Here is an 18,378-nt window from a genome sequence, read left to right as displayed (position 1 = left end):
TTTTCTGAATTGAGCACCGGCTTCGTGGGACCCTCTTTTGTAGTGTTGAGACAACCACCATGCTCAGTTTTCTGCATGAGCTCTCTGTGTTGCTGAGGGCCCCTTCTGTGTCCTCTTTAAAGTGGCGACCTCCTGGTCCTTCCTGGGCCCCTGCAGCACCCTTTTTCTTAAACCATGACCTTTGCAGCTAGCAAGGCTTGTTTGCAGTCTTTCTCAAAAGAAACAACTCTACATCCTCTAGCACTCTGTGGGACATCTTCTGTGCAAAGGAGAAGTTCTTGGCACCTTCAGTTGTTGCAGAATCTTCAGCTTCTTCCACCCAGAGGCAGCCATTTTGCACCTTCATCAGGGGTTTAGTGGGCTCCTGCCCCCCCTGGACACTTCCGTGACTCTTGGACTTGGTCCCCTTCATTTAGAGGTCCTCAGGTCCAGGAATCCATCTTCAGTGCTTTGCAGTCTGTTGTGGTCTTTGCAGAATCTCTTATCACAACTTTAGTGTGTCTCTGGGGAAGTAGGGTCACTTTACTCCTACTTTTCAAGGTCTTGGGGTGGGGTATCTTGGACACCCTTAGTGTTTTCTTACAATCCCAGCAACCCTCTGCACAACTACACTAGGCCAGTAGTCCCTAAGTGGTTCGCATTCCACTTTCTTAGTATATGGTTTGTGTTGCCCCTAAGCCTATTGCAGCCTATTGTATTCTACAGTGTTTGCACTACTTTTCTAACTGTTTACTTACCTGATTTTGGTTGTACAAAAATGACACAAACGTGGCACTAAAAAATTATAAATATGTGCCTTACTGCGTCAGATTAGATTTGCACATACCTTGCCATTAACACTGTCCCATTACATAAGTGCACCAAGTAGACTGAAGTTGTGGTTCCATTGTTCCAATTGTGACAGCCTACTCACTCTTGTGTCCCTCAAATACCTAATGCTGTAGATGAATAGGAGGTGGAGACCCTTTGTGGACTTAGCTACACTGGAGGACAGGCACATTCCTCACCTATAGACTGGACAGAGCCTCAATCACAGAGCTGTTTGCCCAATTTGAGCCAGACCTGATCTCATCTACCCATCATCTGACTGGGATCCTCCCTCCTGTGCAAGTGCTATCAGTGCTCCATTTCTTGGAAACTGGTTATTTCCAAGTGACAGTGGGCTTGGCAGCAGGAATGTCACAGCCAATGTTCTCAATCGTGCTGGCAAGGTGTTGTCTGCCCTGCTAAAACACATGTGCAGCTACATTTCTTTCCCCCAGATGGAAGAATTGGCCACTGTGAAGGCCGGATTCTATTTAATGGGACATATCCCCAATATTATTGGGGTGATTGACGGTACACATATTGTTTTTGTCCCCCCGCCAGAATGAACAGGTGTTCAGGAATCGTAAGAGTTTCCTCTCACTGAATGTGTAGATGGTGTGCTTGGCGGACCTGTACACCTCCCACGTCAGTGCTAAGTATCCTGGGTCGGTGCATGATGCTTTCGTTCTGAGGAATAGCAGCATCCCAAATGTGATGGCCCAACTACAGAGGCACAAGGTGTGGTTAATAGATGAGCCTTGGTCCCCACTCACTGTAAGTTAGTGTATGCCTTCTGGTGTTAACGCCATAGGATTGTGTGAGGTTAAATGTGCTCCCTCAATATTTGCGTGTGACTCTGGCTACCCAAACCCATTGCTGCTGCTACCCCCTGTGAGGAATGCCAGGACAGGGGCTGAGGAATGTTATAATGAGGCACATGGGCCAACCAGACGGATCATCGAGAGGACCTTCGGTCTCCTGAAGGCCAGGTTCAGGTGCCTCCATCTGACAGGTGGATCCCTGTGCTACTCTTCCGAGAAGGTCTGCCAAAGAGTAGTGGCATGCTGCAGGTTGCACAACCTGGCCCTCAGAAGCCATGTACCTTTTCTGCAGGAGGAAGAGACTGGAGATGCCCCTGTGGCAGCAGTAGACCCTGCTAACTGTGAGGATGAAGAGGCTGAGGATGAGGATGTGGACAACAGAACATCAGTTATCCTTCTGTTCTTCCAGTGACACAAAGGTGAGACAGTGCAACTGTTCATTCCTATGACTATTGGTGCATTCTGTGTGGCTGTAGCATGATGTCATTAACTTCCTTTGCATCTAAACTTACTGTCACCTATGGTTTGTCATTTTACAGATGTTGGTGATATTACAGCTGTGTACTGATGTGCTGACTACAGCCAGCTACAGGTCATTAGTTCTATGCTCTCACAGTGTACAGATCATTTGCACTAGATGTGACTGTTTTGATAAATACACATTTTCTATATATAAAATACTAGTAGTCAAGTTGCGTTCAAGGGTGTATATTGTAGTGCTAAGAAATTGAGAGGAAAGTGCAATGGAATAGGGTGATGATGGAGGAAAGTCCAAGGTATTGTTCCAGTCTGTTTGTAGCACAGGTGCAATGTCCAAGGGGCCATAAGAAGGGGAGAACGGCAGTTCAAAGTGGACAAGGTGACTGAGTGGGACACAATGGGGACAATCAGGAGAGTCTAATTTCCTGGTGGTGGTCTTGGCAAGTGTATCAGGCTTCTGTCTGGTTAGCAGGGAACATTTGTGGGGTGGTTCACCTTCTGCAAGGGGAGGGGTGGTGGTGGCCTGTGGGTCCTGTGGCAGGGCCTCCTGCCCACTAGCTCCAGAGAAAGTGGAGGGCTGGTCAATGGACTGGCTAGTGGTAGGAGCCCGCTGGTGTGCTGTTGCTTCTCTCATGATGTTGGCCCTGTCTGCCAGCACCCCTGCTATGGAGCTCAGGGTGTTGTGAATGGCCTGCAAGTACTCCCTGATCCCCTGATACTGTCCCTTCTGCAGCTGCCTTTTCTCCTTCACGTTGTCAAGGATCTGGCCCATTGTGTCCTGGGAATGTTGGTACAGTCCTAGGATCTTGGAGAGTGCCTCCTGGAGAGTCGGTTCCCTGTTCCTGTCCTCCTCCCTGGAGCACAGCAGGCTTCCCAGTGTCCCTGTTGGCCTGTGCCTCTGTACCCTGAATGGTGTGTCCACTGCCACTGACCCCAGGTCCCTGATTGTCTTGGGTATGAAGTGTGGCCTGAGGTCCCTGTACAGTGGGTGCTCTGCTGATTGACATGTCCTTGGGTCTGAGGTGTGGGTACGCTGGGTGGGTGCTGTAGTGTTGGATACTGATGGGGGAGGCTTTGTGGTGGACCGCGAGTGGGCTTGGGTGACCAGCTGTCCAGTGGTCCCTGATGGGCCAGGTAGGTTATCTAAAACCAGAAGTTACTGTCATCAATGGTGACATCTTCAGTTGAGGAACTGGATAGTCATGGTACCTCCTCTCTGCTGACATTGTCGGGGGTACCTGTGGGGATGTAAGTGATGTATTATGCTTCATGTGTGCGACATATTGTCCATCCCTGGCTTCCCCACTATCGTTGGTGTTGCCCTGCCACCTTTTGCTTGTGTATGGTGATGGATTGTGGGATTGTTAGTTTCCCTATGTTGTGATGCTTTGGTGATGGGTGTCCATGCAGTGCTGGGAGGGATATCCATGCATTGGTATAGCATGCATGGTTTGGCTTTGTGGTTAGTCATATGTGTAGGTGGAGTATGTGGGGTTGGAGTGGAGTGATGGGAGTGAGGGTGAGGGTGTGAGATGGCATACAGGTATGTGAGGTGATAAGTGGTAATTGTTGACTTACCAGTGTCCAGTCCTCCAGCTACTCCAGTGAGTCCCTCAGGATGCAGTATTGCCAAGACTTGCTCCTCCCAGGCTGTGACCTGTGGGGGAGAAGGTGGGGGTCCACCTCCAGTCCTCTGTATGGCGAGCTGGTGCCTTGGTGCTATGGAACATACCTTCCCCCATAGGTCTTTCCACCTCTTCCTGATTTCGTCCCTTGTAAAGCTACAGTTAGAAGGAGACATTGAGCGCACAATAGATGCAATCTTTTGGGATTACGTAGTAAACATATATGATGTTTTGTTGTCCGAACAAGATTGGCCACCTGAATTTGTCCGTACCTGCCCATATGGAGATGATGTTATTAAACATTCTTTCTTGCCCCTTGTTCCAGAGGAACTCGCTGAATCCTATGCCCTTTATTGGGCTTTGGCACAGGCACCTGTGTTATATCGCAATCATGTAGAATGGGATAAAGAAAGACCCTACCATGTAATTCCCATTAAAAATGAACCTCAACCCCAACCTCAGTACCAAATAAAACTTGAAGCAAAAGCACCTGTGAGGTAAATACTCACACAACTAGAGTACCAGGGCGTAATTGAGCCCTGTCTCTCCCAAATGAATAATCCTTTATTCCCAGTAGCCAAACTGGACCATTCATACAGAATAGTCTTAGACTTCAGACACTTAGACAGTCATACATGCACATATGCTATACAAAACACACATAGCACAGCACTGATGAACAACACAGTGCATAAAAAATATAAAAACAACACTGGATATTTCCAATGGTTTTTTCTGCCTGAGAATAGAGACTTTACAAGTTTCAGTGCACTAGGCTCCCAGAAAAAATTCAGTTGTTTACCTCAGGGGTATAAGAACAGCCCAGGATTGTTTGCAGCTCGTGTCACTGCAATTCTGCACGAGATTGACCCTGAAGCACTGTCCTATGTAGATGATGTTTATCTTATGGATGATGAATTACTACAACATTTAAGACGGGTAGCCTGCATTGTTGTTGGATTTGTTGAATTTGGCTACAAATTCAAATTCAAAAAAAGAAAAATTGCCTTCCTTTGCGTCCTGTTCCTGGGATATGAGCTATCAAGTGAAGGAAAGAGCCTAGCACCACAATTCTTAGAAAAATGCTCACAACTACAAACCTCCAAACACGATCAAAAAACTCCAATGTCTATTGGATTTTCTAAATTTTGACAGAATTTACATTCCAGATTATGCTTCACACATAAAACCTTTATATGACTTTTCAAGTAAATTTTGGACAGTCGAACACACACAAATACTTAGGGAACTGCAGACAGGCATGCTTGCAGCACAACACCTACAAACGAGGGACATGAAAACACACTTGGACATCAGAGTAATTCCTGGGGCCATTGGTTTCACTTATATAACATTTAATGAGAGTGAGACCGTCCCAATAGCTTGCAAATCACATTTGTACTCAGTAGCAGAACAACGCTTTGCTCCCACAGAGAAAATTCTCACTGCTGTTCAGATGGCTGTAATCAAAGAAAGACCTCTAGCTCAGGGCAAACACATTATTGTAATTTCTCTGATTCCAGCCCTAGAGGCTGTCACAAAAGCAAACGTCCCAAACGCTAAAGGATTACATCTACGTTGTATACAGTGGACCATGTCTTTGACAGCCACTGATGTAGACTACGTCTTTGACCCAAAGTTATATCTCAAGAATTTCTGCAAAACGAGCTGGAATATCCAATTCCAGCAAACACATTGCCTATTGAACAATATCACAGAGTCATGTACACCGGTGTCTCTGCACAGCCCGCAAGTGGCACAGACATCAATACCCTGCTGCTTGCGCAGTCGTAAGTGGCTATATGCAGGACAATAATTTCCATCCACTCCATACATTTACACAATCTTTAGGGGATTGCACAGCACAATTAGCAGAGCTCAAGGCTCTGGTGATGGCACTGGAACTGGAACATACGGAACCTGAACAGTATACACTGATTGTTTGTGATTCGTATTATTGTGTCCAGTCCTTCAATGAATACCTACATTACTGGCGCCAGAATGGGTTCAGACATTCTAAAGGCTACACCATTAAGCACAGACTTCTGTGGGGGAAAGCAGCGGATCTGAAGGAAATGCTACCAAATGTCCATGTTGAACACACACTTGGACACCAGCGCGTTGGAATACATGTTGCTAAGAATACATTGGCTGATGAAGATGCAAAGTCAGCAGTGGCTGTGGCTGCTGTTGCTGCAGTAACTTGGTTCAGTTTGAAACAGGACGCAGACATATGGGCTGCCGGGAAAGCTACAGCTGATGGTACGCCCTATCCAGAAGAATTTCCTGACAAATATTCCTACTGAATGGGAGGTTTCCTGAATGCTGAAGTTAAGATACCAGGGGTAGGGGTGCAAGATATTCCCACCAGGGGAAACACCCGGAACAACGACTCCGAAACCACAAAGTCGTGAAAAACAAAAGTGAAACAACACTTTCATTTTCCACAACTTCCTGGTTTTGGTACCTTAACCACGCATGTCTGAACAATGTAAATGCATGGTTAAGGTACAGAAGAAGGGAGTCGGCGTCGAGGTGAAGGAGGAGGTAAATTGAGCTGGGACTGGGGCTGTTTTTGGGGGGGTTGTGAGGGGCTCGGGGTGATTAGGGTTTAGGGTGGCAGGGTTTAGGTTTCAGGGGTGGGTTAGGGGGTTGGGGGTGTTTAGGTTTTAGGGGCCGGGTGGGGACTCAGGGTATTTTTAGTTTTTGGGTTGGGGTGGGTGGCTGGGGTTGATTAGGATTTAGGCGGGGAGGGGCGGAAGCATGCTGGAACCGTGCATGCTGATCGCTACTGCCTTTACCAGGAATGTGTTTACAATGGTAAAATCATTGTAAATGCATTCATGATAAAGGCATTAGTGTTAGAACGAGGTTGTTGTTCCGACCTCATTGTTGAGCCACGGGTGATTGAAGCACCTGTGGTTCCGACATATAACCTCCCAACAGAGATATAAGACCACAATTTATTAAAGCAGTGCATGAAGGGTATCATCTGCCCATGCTGGTGTGGCGGCGACAATATCAATCTTACAAGTCCACTACTGGTGGCCAGGCCTCTACAAAGAGACCAAGCAGTATGTCCTTTGTTGTGACATCTGCCTACAAATTAAAGTTTCAACTGGCAAACACCCACCGCAGACACCCCTCTTGATTTCAAATAAACCCTTACTATGTGTGTACTTGGACCATTGAGGTCCCCTAACACCGGACAGTGCATACAAGTATATTTTGGTCACTGTTGACTGTTGCTCTAGATTTCTATGGGTGTAGCCACAATGCTCGGCTGACGATCGGACTGTTATTAAAGGTTTGCGAGTCTTTATCACTACATACGCAGTTGCGGCTTTCCACTCGGACCAGGGCCCTGCTTTCACCTCAAGGGCATTCAGGGACACCATGGCTTTATTGGGGGTCCAACTCCAGTACTTGTCTCCATTTCATCCCAAGAGAAATAGTTTTGTGGATTGATTAAACCTTGATTTAAAGCAATCCTTAACAGCCAGAGTCTTAGGTACAGGTTGTAGCTGGCTTCATCACCTGTATGGAGTTCAGAGAGCACTTAACAATCTGCCTAGAAGGTCCCTGGGGCGGTTGTACTTCATATGAGTGCCTTTTCGGAACTTGAATTTATGTTCCACATCTTGATGGTCCTCGTGTGGAGGCGACAGAAACACCCTTTGACATAAATGAATGTGTCACTGTCTTACAGGATTTACAACAGTTCCATGATGAAGATTCTTCTCTCAGTGCTGCCTCCACAGGAATCAAGGATGTACCTGTAACGCCTACCGTTACAGGTACATCCAAAAAGGAATTTGGTCCTTCTTATCAAGCACCAGTCCCAGTCTTGGGAATCCACTGTACCAGAACTGTAATTCTACTACCGTTGGCAGGTGCAATGGACAATGTCAAACTACACCATGTGGCCAAACCTGCGCAGCAGACCACGGGGAACAACCAGTAGTTCCAGAATCCCTCTCACTACTGGTCAAGAAGTTCCTCTACAAGTTGTAACAACAACACCGACACTGCTCCGAGCTTTGGGAGGGTGGAAAATGATCTTGCATTGGTTCCACTAACATTAAATAATACAGAAATAATTGATTGATTCGATACAGCTTCAACACAAATGGATGGTGCGATTTATTCTGTGCCACCGAGAAACACCAACTCCTCCAACTAAGATAGCTCCAGTTTTGCACAAACTGCTTCTGGATATTTTGCTGACATCAATGACGACGTCTCAGAATCATTTGCCTCTTCAACACCTGAACTGTCAAATGCACGTAAGCTAATGAACTGGCTTAAAATAACATACTTTGTTCTTCCATGGAACTATCTATGGCTTTCCTTGACTATAATAGCTTTCCTACTTTGTATTGGTTTTGTCATAACTTTGTTTTGTTAATACATGGACATTTTCTTCCTGAAAAATCAACAGTTGAGCTGGTGGATGAGGTCTTAACATATTTTTCATCACACAAGGTCCAAAGAGACTTGTCCTTTGTGAACATTTCCGCAATATCTATACTTGATGGGATTGTTTGGGATAAAGTAACTTTTGATATCTACAACCCTTCGGAGGTCATTCAAATACCTTATGTGTTCAAACTCTCCATGAATGATATAATAATACCAGGCATTGTTTCTGATGATTGGAATGTGAAAACAGTTGATTCTATGATGACTGAATTGCAGTATTATATTGTTTTTGAAAACGAAGATGTTTATCAGTATTAATTATGGTGCCATGTTTTGCTATAATTATTACGGGCACCATTTCATACAAAGTGCACACAGACCCAAAACTGCTTTTAATTATACACAGTTGGAACATTGGCTGATTCCACCACAAGGGAGTTCCAAAACATATTCTGAAAAGTTTAAATATTTTTCTGGGCATGATGTTAAAAAAGCTGAGTCGTATTATTTTAAATTGCCACCTATTGGAAACATACGTATATTATTGACAAATACGAAATGTATAAATTCGGATTCCTTTGTTTCCCGGTTGACTATAGAACGGTTATGAATATTGGCTGAAGTCGATTGACTTAAACAGTGTGTTGGGAACTAGACATTGGCAAATAAGGGGAAAGGTAACTTTATTCAGAGCATGCCTGATACCTGTACAACTGACATTTTTAAATGAAACAGTACAGCAACCAAGTTGTGTAGGCTTAGCAAAGATCAAAAAATTAAACGCGCCAGTATAGCTGCCCCTGCAAAATTTCATAAATGGCAAACATATACAAATGCAACTGAAGATCAGCTCGACGAATGGTTCCAGAATGGTACATTTAATGTTTCACTGACACGTCCTGGCGGGTGGTTATTGTGGCCAGTAGATACCAATGGGTGTCACCAATATTTTATCAACTCCTCGGGGGGTTTTAGAACTAATAGGCCGGACCCTCGCTAAATATCATCCAAACATGTGGGTATAGTTACAATGTACAGTGTAGGGAAACTCTGCCAGCAATGGTTAAGAACTTCCTCATTAGATGCGGTTAGAGAACACCTTAGTCTCCTGTCTAATAATACCGACTTACAGGATTTCCTGTTAGGCCCTAGAAAACACTGCAGAAAGTGATTTTTATATGACGTATCTAATGACATTTGGAAGCTTTCCCAACAAGAAGCAGCTGCCCGATTAAGGGAAATAGACCAGGAAAATCTAAAAAAGGCATTAGCTATTGTGGATAATGGGATTAATACCCTGTCCGACAGGATATTCACTTTAAATAACATTGTTTCTTCCTCTATAGACATTATACAAACAGATATGTCTTCCTTACACCATGGACAGAGTCAGCTAAGGTCCATTATGTAGTTGGGTTGGACACTTCATACACTGAAGGCGGGTCACGTTCCCTGGCAACATGTCAGTGCAAGGGAAATATTCTCTTCCTTTAATGTAACACAACAACAACAACTAATGGCTACGAAAGAAGCAAATTATGTCCTGCTAAACATCGAGAAATTAGAAAAGTTGCCTTTTACTGAGGCTGAAATACCATCTGCTGAGTGGCTAATACACGGGGTCATTATTCTGACTATTTCTACACTTCAATTCACCTCCTGTTTAAAACACATTCCGGTAGGCAGATATGAAAGGCTGGGAGATAGTTACATCTATGAGGTGTGGGAGCTACCCTTCTCGTACCAATGTCTAGGTGGCATGAGAGAAGTCTTTCTTAGCGGTAGTGAACGCGAGACTTCAGTCAGCCATTCAATAGTTTGTAAACAGCTATTCTTGCATGGGGCGTGTAACGCGTCTGTGGCAAATTTAGCTTGTTATCTGAAGGGAGTTCCGGTACCCTTGATTAGACCTACATTCCAGGTACTTACGAACGGCAGCTATGTCCTCCTCAGCGGTGAGGACTGTTGTGGGAATGAGCTGTAAGAGTTTATGTTGTTTCTGTCTCCAAGATCGTTACATGCTGCGGAAACATACTTTTTCCCCCTACTAAGATAAAAGAGGTAGCTGACATTTGACCTCACATTGCTTCTTCAAATGTGAATTTTTACAAGTTGAGCAGACTCAAGGTTTTATTGTTTCAAAAGCATGTGACCCCTACATCTGCACGATTGACTTACGCACTTCAGGTGGCAAAGTCATCAGCAGAGATACCGTCCCTTTTAAGTACAAACTTTCCAAGACACTTTGGTGAACTCGTGGGATAGATATTTAATGCATCCAGTACAACTGGAATCGCAAACTTCTTTAAGGCTGTTAGTTCTGGTTTTATTCAAAACTTCTCCTCCAAATTCGGCTTAATATCATTGGCCATCCACTCATTTTTCTCTATATTTTCAGGGGATTTCCAATAACTTTGGCTTTATTAGCTGGTACTTTGCTGTTGCTATTTTTGATGCACAATGGCTGTCCCGCCGCAACAAGGAGGATTGAAAGCGAAGCTGTGTCGTGAACGCATGATGCAGTGTTTTGGAGCAACACTCCTGGAGCAATTGGAGTGTGACTGGTCTCTGTCATTCAGACCGGTTTTGCACTTTGTGCAGCCCGTTTTTCGGTGCCTCTGGTGCTCTTTTGAACATGCACTGGAAGTCTGTCTTTCTAAGCAGCTCTTGCTTTCATTGGACGCTGATCTGTTGATGTTCTCGCAGAGGGCTCATTACCAGACATGCGCGTTGATGTTGCGTTTGCTACGGGAAGCTACTTATGAGTTGCCCTTCCTGGAGGATGTGGCTCCTAACTCATCATTGGGCACACCACGGAATGCTCCCTTGACTGATGCTGAGGCTTTGGAACACGACTGCTCCTTGATCCTTCTTGGCGATGCCTTTCCAACTTTAACACCTGCTGCAGAGAAAGATTTCCTGTCCTCTATGGTCCCAGAATCGATTGGAACTTTGACACTTGAAATTCGGTCTTTTTATGCCACATGCTCATGTTTCAAATTGTCCTTTTATATGCTTACATGTCCCTTCGACTTGTCATAATTGACATTAATTTTTACATGTATATCCTAGGTTGAGCTTTTTAGTAGCAATTTTAAATGTCATTAGACTTTGAACCACCTTCAACCGACAAGGTGAGTGTGCTGTGTAGCCATTTTAACTATAGCTCCATGCACATTATTTGAACACACTAGGCCAAGCCGCTGTGCACTCTAACTTAGACATATTTTATTCGGCTTTACTTTATTATTATTACAATAGCTACTTTTACCATCTAGTTTTATTTTCTGTTTATCTAACTGTTTTTGCGTAGGCCAGAACTCTGTTCTCAAACAAGACATTCTTGCTCACTCTGTGCTTCTTCCAAGGCTACAGCAAGGTACATTGCCATTGAACGTGATATGTTTAGTCTCCGACATTCATAGAAAACACACATCCTTGCGTAGGGATATTTTCTCAGAACATCAACTGTGCTATTATAAAAACACTTCCCTGTCCCTTACACGTTAGATGGAGATTCCAGCCAGGGAACCATGACTGTATGCTGATTGCTGAATGCTTCACTGCAGCTGTTTTGCAGACCGCAGGCCTTTGCTAAGGTATGGGGGATGATGTCTTCCCAGGGGAACCTGATGGGCAGAATTAGAGTTTAACACACTGTGCTCTATTATAGCCTAGGTAGGAGTTAGTCTACTGACTGTAGTGACAATATGGTAGCATTATTCTTATGCTTCACTCTCCTTGTCACAATTTTAATACTGTCTTGCTGTGTCGTCCTGATGATGTAAAAGACTCTAAGCTGTGACAATGTCATAAGTTCAAAAAGTTAAATGTATCCTTGGAACACTTAGATGCAGAGTCTTCAACATTGGTACATAGGTGTGCACATTGTATTGTATATCAAGACATATTACTCACGTATATTATCCCTTCTTCACATGACTGTGTCATATGTGTACCACTATACTCCTTTTAATACCCTGCTGGTTGTTCCTTGCCACCTACAGTTCCATACTCCCAATATCCTGATGGTACGTTGTCATGGTCTTTGTCCTCTGTCCATTCCAATGCCCTTAATCCATCTCTATGAGCAACATAGAGTCTGACAAGTTGAGAATATGCCTGCTATTCCTGAGGCTTCCAATGAGTGTCAGCTTATTGTGAGGCTGTGATCTTAATCTGACATTTTACATACCACACTTGCTACACTTCCTCAGACCTGTTAGGAGGTGTCCCCATTGGTAAGCGAGGACGAAACATTGGCACCTGTGATGTTTCATCAGAATGGATATCCTGCATGTAGTAAACCATGGTGGTATAACTAGACTCCTTGTGCAACCAATAGCATTGATATGGAAGCTCAGGATATTAGTACCATGTATATGTTCTTTGCATGGTAAGTGGCTATACAGCAATTCCCTATTCCAGTGTGTTGTGGGCATGCTAATTAGGCCACAACATCTTAGTAATAGGTACAATCTACACTGGCTTTTGCCAACATTTGCCGACACCTATTTCCAAAGGGAGAAGGTGTTACACCCTCTCTCAGAAGAAATCCTTTGTTCTGCCTTCCTGGGGCTGGGCTGACCAGATCCCAGGACGGCAGAAGCCTGTCTGTGGGTTGCCAGCAGCAGTAGCTGCTGAGAAAACCCCAGAGAGCTGGTTCGGCAGTACCCGGGGTCCACGCTGGAGCCCCGGGGATGCATGGGATTGGCACCTATGGGGGGACAATTCCATAATCTTAGACATGTTACATGGCCATATTTGGAGTTACCATTGTGAAGCTACATATAGGTATTGCCCCTTATGTAGTGCACACGTGTAATGGGGTTACCGCACTCACAAAGTCCAGGGAAATTGCCCTGAACTATGTGGGGGCACCTTGGCTAGTGCCACACACTTAGTAACTTTGCACCTAACCTTGACCAAGTGAGGGTTGGACATAAAGGTGACTTATAAATTACTTACGTGCAGTGAAAAATGGCTGTGAAATAACGTGGATGTTATTTCACCCAGGCTGCAGTGGCAGTCCTGTGTAAGAATTGTCTGAGCGCCCTATGGGTGGAAAAAGAAATGCTGCAGCCCATAGGGCTCTCCTGGAACCCCAATACCCTGGGTACTTAGTTATCATATACTAGGGGATTATAAGGGTGTTCCAGTGTGCCAATTAGAATTGGTGAAATTGGTCACTAGCCTATAGTGACAATTTTAAAGGCAGAGAGAGCATAAGCACTGAGGTTCTGATTAGCAGAGCCTCAGTGACACAGTTAGTCACTACACAGGGACACACACACATTCAGGCCACTAATTATGAGCACTGGGGTCCTGGCTAGCAGGATCCCAGTGAGACAGGCAAACACAAACTGACATACAAGTAAAAATGGGGGTAACATGCCAGACAAGATGGTACTTTCTGACAAATAGTACTTCAACTCACTGGCACACAACCAACAGCGCTCAATGGTATCATTCATTGTCCAGATGGATATTTCTTATAAAAAGCAAGAGTGCTTTATTACACACTGAATAATATACATTAATACAGAAATATGTACAATTAGGTAGATTTTGATATCTCTGGTGGTACCCCCGTAACACATTATACCATTGCAGTCCTGACAGATTTTTCAGGGTGTCATTACCATAATAAAAGAAAAAAACATGGCATAATTAATCAATATAACATCATTACATTTCTGAGTTCATCATTGTCAATAAAACATCATTGATCAAATTAAAGGGGAGTATGATCCTTTACATTAATTTTATGATGGAGCCTTAGAATGAATCAACAAAAATTCCTTCATTCCAGAACACTTTTGCAATAAGTAAAAGTTTCAGAGATGCTTTGGGATTAGTGGGAATCTTTCTTGGGGGCATAAATGCAACCCACTATAAAGCTTAGGGCAAATTCTTGGGGTGGGGTCATTCTCTTACTAATCAGACAGCCCTCATAATTCATTCTAAAACTTGGTAGTGTGTCAGCCCACTCTTGGAACACAAAATAAAAAATAATGAGCCTACCAGAGTATTCTAGGGCATGTTTTTCTGCCTGAGGGATTGTATTTTTATGAGTGGCTTTGCTGTTTGAACTGTTTTTGTCTTTGTTTTTATTTATACACCCTCACACCACACTTTCTATTTTTCTTTTAAACTGGTTCCTCCTGGGCCCTCCATGGTGCAATTGTTGGGGGTTCTCTCAGGAGCCCCAAAACCTATGAAGTCTCTTCTGGCTCCTGCACACAAACACAGGACCATTCTTCTGGGTACTGTGCAGGAACGTGTTCCTTTGCCTGCACCCCAACCAACTGGAGCCCAGCACAGCTGGGAGCAAGCAGATCTCTTGTTGAACTGCAACTGGGAACCATGACTTTGGGCACACCTGTCCACCCAGGCATAAGGGGCAGCAGGAGGTCCTGGCCTGTCCTTGGTCCCCAGAAACTGGGGGCCCATGTGGACCAGTGAGAATTTTAAGCAGTGGTGCCTTTTTAGGTTGCGCTCGCCTTGCAATAAGAGTGCTAAGAATAATTTTGAAAGGAGGCAAATTACATGTCCCTTTTTATGTAAATCCAATGAGGAAGGCTCTGCCGGCCCTGGTCCACCTGGGAATTTTTATGAATCATAGCAGAGCTCTACATACTCCATTTTTAACAAGTCCTCCCAGGAGATAAAGCTTTAGAAGCTGTCTTCCCAGCCACAGAGGGTCAATTGCACTGATCTTGCTGTTGCTTTGCTGCTAGTGGGCAGCCCTAGCCACCAGGAGAATTTTTGTTAGGTCTTTAGACTCTAAATGTGTTTCTCCTTCCTGAAGCTTGAGGTTTAAGGCTCCCTTCACTATATCTGTCTTTTGGCTGGGCTCATGATCCTCTCTCCTGCTTAGTGTGTCTTCCACAGCCACTCTAAAGACAATAAGTTGAAGTCTCTCACTGATGCACTCCCCAGGTCCCACAGCCTCCGCCCTGCTACTGAGCAGAGTTAGAGCCCAGTCTGCAGAAGTCCTAGGGGAACCCTCTAGGGTTTCACAGCAGGTCCATTCCCCTGCTGTTCCTCATGGAACATAAGAGGACCAGCACCACTCACCCAAGATTTTCCCTGAGTGACAGCTGAGTATTCAGAGTCCCATAGTGCATCCTTGCAGAGGCTTAGGAGTCTTCTTCCTCCCAGCTGACATTATTCAGTCATTGCCGCCCCGGATAAAGTGCCTTCATAAGTGGCTCTCTCCCTTGTGCTGGGGTTTTTAGGTAAAGGTGAAATGTTCTGAGAGCCAGGCCCCTTTGGCTAATGTCAGGGTGCCACATCATCCTTACACTCCTGGGGAATCCATCTTGCTCAGCATTCTGGGACATTTAAATATGAAAACATAAAATATTCTATGAAATATCTTTCCTTGGGAGGCTGAGCACCATTTGTAGATTTCACAGCTGCCTGACCCCTTCTCACCAAAATTACAAAGGGGTGCACCTCCTGTTTTTTGCTCGAGAAATCTTGCCTTTCTCCTATCTTTCCATGGGCTTGTCCACACCAGGTGAAATGTGAAGAATTGATTAACAGTTGCAGATTTTCCTGCCATCTCTTCCCTTTTATTCCTTCCCTTCATTTTAGTCCATTCCCTTCTCTTTTGTTTCCTTCCCTTCCCTTCCACTTGTCCCAAAATTGTCAAAAGGGTATATTGTGTTGGGTGGCCCTTGATCCCCCCACTAGCAAGCATAGTAATTAGCTCAGCTTGGTTTGGAGGATCAAAGGACTGGAATCTGAATAGTGGGCGAGCCAGTAATAATTCTTCAAGTGCTATAAGGAGTACAGTTATCACCAATGTGTCAGTGGATCTGCATTCTGTGTACCTGTATACCATAATGTAGATATCTGAACATTATTTTGAGCCTACGTATGACACAGCTACCTGTGTACAAATACTAGGTTGAGCTAGAAGATAGTCTCACATGCTGAGGCCCATGCACATTTTGTACACATTTTTTCAGGTAAGCAGCACAGAACCACTCATCCTAGCTGCATTCAGCAAACATCTTAAAAGTCAGACACTAGCAGTTAGCACCCTCGGTCCATTTCCACAGAATTTACCATAAATGAGACTCAGGTGGTTGGGCGGACTTACAGTAAAAGTCCAAATCTGGGCAGTCAGAAAGGAAATAAATGGACAGTACCCATTTCCTACAAGTACCCTGTCCTTCAAACTCTCCCCGCCCATTCATTTAGAGTCTTGTGGAACATGAGTATTTAGTTAACAGAGTCCCTGTTGGCTCCATCAACAGAATACTTTTTTCATCTCCCAGACAGGGTGGAGGTTGTAGGAGAATACACCAGCTACCCTATTTAGGGGAGACAATATAAATTATTTTTCCCTGTTCATCACATCACGAAAAAAACAAATTTAAACCCCACACCCTGAGAGTAAACAAATGAAAGACTAGTGGTCTAGGACTTCCTCCCAGGGTGTGGGAGCAGTTGTCATCTTTTTATCAAACACAAACTCGCCCTTTTGGAGTTAGTTTTTTAAAACAAAAAGCTTTTGAAAAGTTGGACAGTTGGCAGTCATGGCTGAGGACACAGTCCATCATATGTTTCCTTAATTGAGAGAAACTGCCATGACAGCAGTTCTTGTCTATGTGGAAAGGTGTCCACAGGGCTGGCAGACAACTCAAAACGTTGCCAAGTGAGGATCTTTGAGATGGAGCAAGTATTATCCACTGCTATCCCAATCGATTGAACTGTGCACGAAGCTCTACATCAAGCCCTCAGTCATGAAAACTCAGTTTTAATGATGGGCTCTATGTAGCCACATGGAACATACCTGGGTTAGATAATAGTTTTGATAAAATTGAAAATAAAGCTTACTATATATAGGAATATTGGCAAAGTTTGGTGTTTTGTCTTACATCATTATGAGTTCAAGCAACTAGCCGTTAAGTTTCCCTTTGGCCATAGTGGTATGGTAATTAGCTAGAAATTGAAACATAAGTAGAAGTTGTTTAGGATTAGCTAATCAATATAACAGTGGTTAAATTGAAGGTATGTTCACATTTGATTTTCCGTTTATATGTCTGACAAAGTATTACAGATGTTCTTTGACTCAGACAGGTGAGGATTGCTGCTTCTCAATATGCTTCAAGAGATACATTGTTCTAAGTGTAATACCAGGACAGAGGTTGATGTCAAGGGTGAATGAACAAGAATATCCAAACTATTAGCTCCAATGCATAACTATATAATTGCCAATTCCCATGACTTGCTACAGTTGCTTGCCTCCACTTTCCACTTGCCTTTTGTAATGGGCTTTATTTGTACCCCTTCAACATCTTGATCAGGGCATTGCCACTCTAGATGATATCTGTGCTGTGTGACAGGAATCATGCTGACCAGGATTTTGTCTGACAAGTGTCCTGCCCAATTGTAATGCTCCCATCACCAACAAAGTCAATCCTTTCACTATTTGGGCACACCGAATAAAAGCACTGACCACATGTCCCATCTAGGGGACTAATTAAGAGTTTGGTGGATGGGAAAGCCCATCCGCCAAACTCCTGATGGGGGACCGCCGCTTTTGTGGCAACCTCCCCACCAGAGTTATTAAGAGTTTCCCGCTATGTTGGTGGGTAGAAGCCTCAGTTTCTGCCCGCTGACCTAGCGGAAAACAGGCTACAGCATTGTCTCCGGATTGTAGTTGAGCCACCGGCATTGCTTCAGCCCATAGGGTGCACCAGCACCCTCGCAATGTTCACTGTCTGCAAAGTGGTGTTACTGCCATGAAAAGGCTGGCGGAGAACTAGGTCATAATCCGCAGGGCTGCGGTGCAGCCAGTGCTACCCTGGCAGATTACAATCTCCGCCACCGACAGGCCACCGGGTTCATGATCCTGGTGGTGCTAGCGGAACCCTGGCGGTATGACAGCCAGAGTTTTAATGTGGTGGTTGGACCTCTGCAACAACAGCAGACCAAGCTGCAACTGCGAGTATGGCAGTCTGAAGACTGCCACACTCGTAATGAGGCCCTGAGTGTCAGACTACACCAGGATATGGGGATCTCGGGATATGAGGATCTACCACAGGATTTGCAGATCCTGCTGTCTATAAAACCCATCCAGAGGCCAAGTGTCTTCCTCTCTGGAGATGGGAGTACGCCTCTCCTTCAGCTCAGATCTTCACCTGTAATCTTGGCTTTCCACCTGAGATTATCCTCAAGTCAAGCATCAAGATTCTACTCAGGAG

Source organism: Pleurodeles waltl, chromosome 2_2 (assembly GCF_031143425.1).
Source record: "Pleurodeles waltl isolate 20211129_DDA chromosome 2_2, aPleWal1.hap1.20221129, whole genome shotgun sequence".
Classification (NCBI taxonomy): Eukaryota; Metazoa; Chordata; class Amphibia; order Caudata; family Salamandridae; genus Pleurodeles; species Pleurodeles waltl.
This window is presented reverse-complemented; position numbering follows the sequence as displayed.